Source organism: Ochotona curzoniae, unplaced genomic scaffold, assembly GCF_017591425.1.
Source record: "Ochotona curzoniae isolate NIBS_2020 unplaced genomic scaffold, NIBS_Ocur_1.0 contig_1014, whole genome shotgun sequence".
Taxonomy (NCBI): Eukaryota; Metazoa; Chordata; class Mammalia; order Lagomorpha; family Ochotonidae; genus Ochotona; species Ochotona curzoniae.
The window spans coordinates 39900141-39906140 of record NW_024464920.1 but is presented as its reverse complement, the minus strand read 5'-3'; positions in this window follow the sequence as shown (position 1 = coordinate 39906140).

Here is a 6000-nt window from a genome sequence, read left to right as displayed (position 1 = left end):
GTTTTCCAGTGTATTGAGAATTTGCTTTTTGCAACTTTTTAAGAAAATGACTTGTCAATTAAATGCATTCCTTTCTCTGTAGACCCAGCAGGAAGTAAAATATGGCAATCTTATTCCAATAGTTTTTCTTCTGGTCATAGGCAGTTGGACAATGCTGAAAGTGAGTGAAACCTCTTCCAGTTTTGAGCTCTGTGTCGCTCACTGTCTTTGCTTAATTCTCGGTTCTGGGTGCATCTTACTCTGTTGTATGCAAGGAAATTAGAGAATGACTATGTCTGTTGAGGACAATTTCAAAAATGGTACTGTTCCATCATTTTTCATAGCAATAAATGACCCTGATGGGGAGGTTTTATCTGTGCTGTGGACACAGGAAAAGTTCATTGTGGAAACAGAGTCAGAATGTGCCAGGCCAGACACTTGTTAATACATATGAAGCTTGAAGTGTTTCACACCTGTTGATTTATGTATTCCTCATAATAGTACAAGGATGATGGCACCATTGCCCCACCTTACAGATGAGATAATAATGAACACAGTGAATTTGTGAACTCATTCAAGACCACATGGCTAGTAAATGATAATGATAGGGTTAGCAGCCAGGCTGTCTGTGCTGTCAACCTCACTGACCTGAAGGGGTCTGTTCTAGTCCTCACTAACTGAAGATGCAAGTGCCACATGTACACCTGCTGCCCGAGAGGTAGAACCTGGCTACACTTCAACCCCTCACTAGAATTCTGAAGTCTGTCTTACAGCTTAATGTGAAAACCCAAGCTGATTTCCAGTGATTCTTGGTATCCACCCTCTTTTCTTCCTGATGAAAATTGCTTACTCTCTTAAGAGTATACTTCAAAAAGTTCATGGAAAAATAAAATAAAAATATGCATTTGGTGCAATAAAATTTGAAATCTGCGTATAATGTTTTCATAATACTTTTTTGGAGATCTCCTTGAAAAAAAAAAAACCTTACCTTTAAATTCAGTTTTCCATGATCTTCTCTATATTTCCTTATCGACAGATACCTGCGCTATTAAGTCAGCTGGGGGAATATTATTCCATATTCTCAGATGACGATAAAACTCGATTGGCTTCAGTGTGCCTGACCATTCCTTTTATCACAGGAGGTCAATACTGAGCTGATACTGAACTGATCTCAAGGACATTGTGCTCATGGGATCTTTGAAAATCAGAAAAACTAATGACTAATACATCTACTTCCAAAAATCATATATTAGCAAGGACATATGTGAAAGACCCCAGTAAAGTACCTGGCATGTAGTGCATACTTAACACAAGTAGTGTGGTTAGTTTGAACATATTTATGGAAATTTTATTTTTCTAAGATTTCAAGTTTGTACAAAGGGGTACGGCAGCAGGCTAGGCTCTGCGTGGTGCGCTCTCTCTACTGAGTTCATTGGAGAATCCAGCCAGAATGCCTCCAGTGGTAGTTTCTAGACATTCCCAACAATGAGTGATGCCAGAGGCTGCTCCTTTTAGTTATTCCTAGTCTGCAGTTTCTCCACCTCACATTCCACTGCTAGAAAATTCTTCCCTGAAAGAGGATGAGGTGTCACCAACTTTTTCATCCTGAAGGTTTCAGAGCCTTTCCAGAAACTTTTACAGTCCAGTTTTTAAAAGAACTGTTTCCTAATATTTGCATAGCTCTGTCAGGCTTCGCCTCCAGAGAGTAGGGAAGCCCTTGGGGCAGAGAGGATCAGGCACTGCTTTTATAAATCCATTACACTCTTCCAGATGAAGTATGCGGTGGGATCTGCAGGCCTTTTGGCCTTGATTTGAATAAGGAACTATGGAGAAACTGGTGTTTTGTAGGCCGTATTGTCAAAACCTGAACAGAAACCTGAGTTGGAGTTGCATGACTTTCTGAATAACAACCTGTTCTGCTGAATCAATGTTGACATATGGAACGCTTTCCTGGAAAGTTAGAAAATTAAGGATTGACTGGTTTGCTCACTCACCCTAGCTTTTGTTACCTAATGAACGGGTAATATTAGTCTTTCAACATGATAACATAAAGCTGGCTGATTTGCATCACTTGGCATTGTCAGCCCTGTGTGTTTGAGTTTGCTCTCTGGCTGAATGTGGGCTGCACTGAAACTGGGTAGTCTCTGTTTGCTCAGCAGCCTCTTATGGGTGCCTGCGTTCTCCCTGGGTTGAACAGAACCAGGGAAAGCAGGGGTGGTGGGCTCATGGGAGCACTCAGAATGGATAGAGGTAGTTGTTACTGTCTCTTGTTCTGCTTCTGTGGAGATCCCGACTCAGCTTATAGCCATATTCTAATAAGTCTCTGAACTGTGGTTAACATATTCACATCATTCACGCATAGAAGGCTCTCCTGTACCGTAACCTGAGAAGCGAGAATAGCTCTGTGACTATAGAGTGGTTGTGAGAAAACCAGCAAAGAGCTCACCTCAGTCCCCATGGGTACTCAATCCTGCCCAAAGCATCCCCTTCCCATCCCTGACCTTAGTTAAGAACATTTTCAGAAATGAATGGAATGAACAAAACAGGATATCTTGAGAAAAATAGTTTTTAAAGGGTGATATTTTCCTTCATTAAAAAGAAATGAAGGAAAAACGGGAATTCAAGAAAAAAAAAAAGTGGTGGGCCAGAGTTGTGGCATGACCAGCACTGGGGCAAATCAGCATGTGGATATGGGATGGGATTTTTCAAGCAGCTACAATACTGGCCCAATGAGAAAATGGCATCTCTCACACTGAACGAAAGATCTTCCCTTGACAACTTCAGGCCTCATGGGCTTGAAATTTCTTACCTTATACTGATTGTTGGTCCTTTTTGAAAGATCATATAGTTTTCAGTTTCTTGTGAAGCCTTGCTTACAAAAACAAAGCAACTGAAATATCTATTCTACTCAGAGAATCACAAACTAAGATAATCTTACTTAGTTTATAAAATTAGCTTTGAAAATTGTTTTTGAAAGCAGTCATACTAATGAGTAAAAAATATAGGTTAAGAAATTTCACATCAAGGATTATTTTTGGTTTTTCTTTTTTTTGAATACTAGTTATAATGAGTCTCTGATCTCAACAGAGGGTAGGGAAGAAGGCTTTTAAAAACATAGTTCAAATAGTCATCTTAAGCTTTGCATTTTTAATTCTTCTTTGCTTTCTCTTACCCCATTTCAAAGCCTCCATCTGTTGAATCCAAAAGTAGATTGTTTACTCTGACCATATGAACAGATAATCCCTTTCTCCCAGGTCTACATCTTTAAAAAGATATTAAATCTTTGCACGGTTGAACTACTTTTATGACTTCTTTTTCAATATTTGAAAAGTTTAGGTTCCAAGGGTTATAACCGCACTGTAGGCAAACAATGATTTTTTTTAAATCAGTTTAATTAAGTTTGATCACATATGGTACAGAGTCATATGGCATGAGATCATTTGAATGTACTCTGGTATTTTTGCAAATCCTTTAAGCCCAGAACTCTTAAAATATAATTAATTGATAAAGAGGCAAATCAGCATATCTCCAATGTTTATCTAGCCAAACTTCCTTCAGTAAAAGTCACTTTGATTTCTAGTTATGTTCTTTTAAAGCAAATTGACTCACCAATTACATTTCACATTGTGGGAGTTGATATCCTTACCCACAAGAGGTACTTCTGGTCAGCCTTTTGGAGAAATTCCATTTCCATGGAGTTCAGAGGATGTTTCCCTTTTCAGCTTTCAATAATTTGTTTATTATGGTTTCCTTTGGCAGCTTCTGCAAGCTAGAATCAAATTAGAAACTTTAGGATGACTCATAGTAACTGGTTCGCAATTTGATTGTTTTGTGTTATCAAAAATTTGACCAAGTTAAGTGAACTACTTCCATTATTTTGGCTGCATTACTGATTATTTCACATGTGCCACCCTGGTATTACCTTCACTCGAATGTTAGTTCTTCCCATTCTTTCCAAGTTCCAGCTCAAGGACCACTTTTTCCCTCTAAGTTTCACTTTGGTCTATTTTTCTAATCTCTGTGTTAGTCTAGGGAGAAGGTCCTTTTTGCTTAGGTCTTAAAGTATAGTGATTTGGGGGCACGCATTAGGTACCTAATAGCTAATATACTATGAAGTCCAATAGTTGTTTATATACGTACCCCATGTCTCATACAAGTTGTATACATTTATCATTTATTCACAAGCACTTACACTCAATAATTATAGGACCAAGTAAGATTTTTTAACCTATTATTTAGTTCTTAAAATTACTGATCTTTGGGGCCATCACTGCGGCATAGCATCTGCAGTGTTGCTATTCCATATGGGCATCTGTCCAAGTCCACTTACAGTCTAGCTCTGCACTAACGCACCAGGAAAGCAGCAAGATCGTTCAAGGACTTGGCCTGCTGCATCCACACAATAACCTGGATGAAGCTTCTGGGTTTTGGCTTTAGCTCTGGCCCAGATCTGGTCACTGCAACCATTCGAAGAGTGAATCAGTAGGTGGAAGTTTCTCTCTCTTTCTCTCTCTCCCACTGCTTTCACATAAAATAGAAAAAACATAGCTACTGAGTTGGTGAGAAATACTTAGCATCAACTGTAAAATGCTTAGGCTATCCCTGATATTTAACTAAGCATTTCTTTATGTTATTTCATTGATTACAAAAAAGATTTATTCATTTTTATTAGAAATATAGATTATAGAGAGAAGGAGAAACAAAGATAAAAATCTTGGATCCACTGGTTTACTCTCCTGATGGCTGCAACAGCCAGAGCTGAGCTGATCTGAAGCCAGGAGCTCACACATGGGTGGCAGGAACTTAGTTTGTATTTATTTATTTGTTTATGTCATAAGAAAATCATTAATTTTTAAATTTCATTATAGAGGTAAGGAAAGGGGAATTGCAGATCCATGTGGGCCTCTAACAGGGATGGAGAGAATCAAGGAGGAAAGGAGCAGCTAGAGTCTGATTCTTGGCAGGGAAGTGGTGGGATTTGGGGAGGGTGGCTAGTCCTTGTTATCAGGCTACATTAATGACTAGAACACGGGATGGTCTATTGTGACTGCACCTCAGGGACCTCTAGGAGTGTGGCAAAACATTGTGAGGGTGTTACTTGGCCCTTGTATATGAGGTGACATATTCCATCTAATTCTTCCTTGAAGAACTCAAATTCTTGAGCCATCACCATGGCCTTCCAGGTTCTACATTACCAAGAAGCTGGGGGTCAGGACCTGGAACCAAGAATTGAACCGGCTTCATTAACATGGGCAGTGCCTTAACTGGTGTCTTAACAGCCAGGCTAAACATCCACACACATAATAGTTTTATACTATGTTTATATCACTGTTGAAAGTTAGGGATTTTTTGTTTTCTTTTTTCAAAGAATCTGAGAAATGCTTAGATGAAAATGTACACTTCATATTGGCAGACAAATGCCACACCAGGCATTCAGAGGCTGAAGCCAAATACCAGGGAAATATCCTATAGTGCATGGAGGGAAAACTGTCACCCAGTCCCACCTCCCTATCTAAACATATACAGATAAGCCAACCTACATGTGGGCCAAACAGCCTGGAGTAGAAGACCTCATAGATGCTGATAATATGGATGCTTACAGAAGAAATTCTTGTCTCCCAAGAGGACACCAGTTCTTCCCTGGAGGAGCCCTTCTTAGGTTAACATCTTCCAAGGCCTTCAGGAAATCTGAGATTTAAGCTCTTGCCTTTCATATATGGTTAGAAGATCCAGAAGCTGTATGACTTCCTTGGTAACATAAGAAACATGATTCCTTGGAAATAAAATCTATAATGACCATGAGAGTTCAGATTTACATTTTTCTCTTTTCTACTCAAACACCATAGTTCTTAACCTTGGCTGAACATTGGAATCAACTTCAGGAGCCTAAGAAATATTGCTACATGGGCTGTACCCCCAGAGATTCTGATTCAATTGAAATGGCATGTAGCCTATGGAATGGGATTTTTTAGAAGTCCCCAAGCAATTCTAATGACCAGCCAATGTTGAGAGACACTGCCC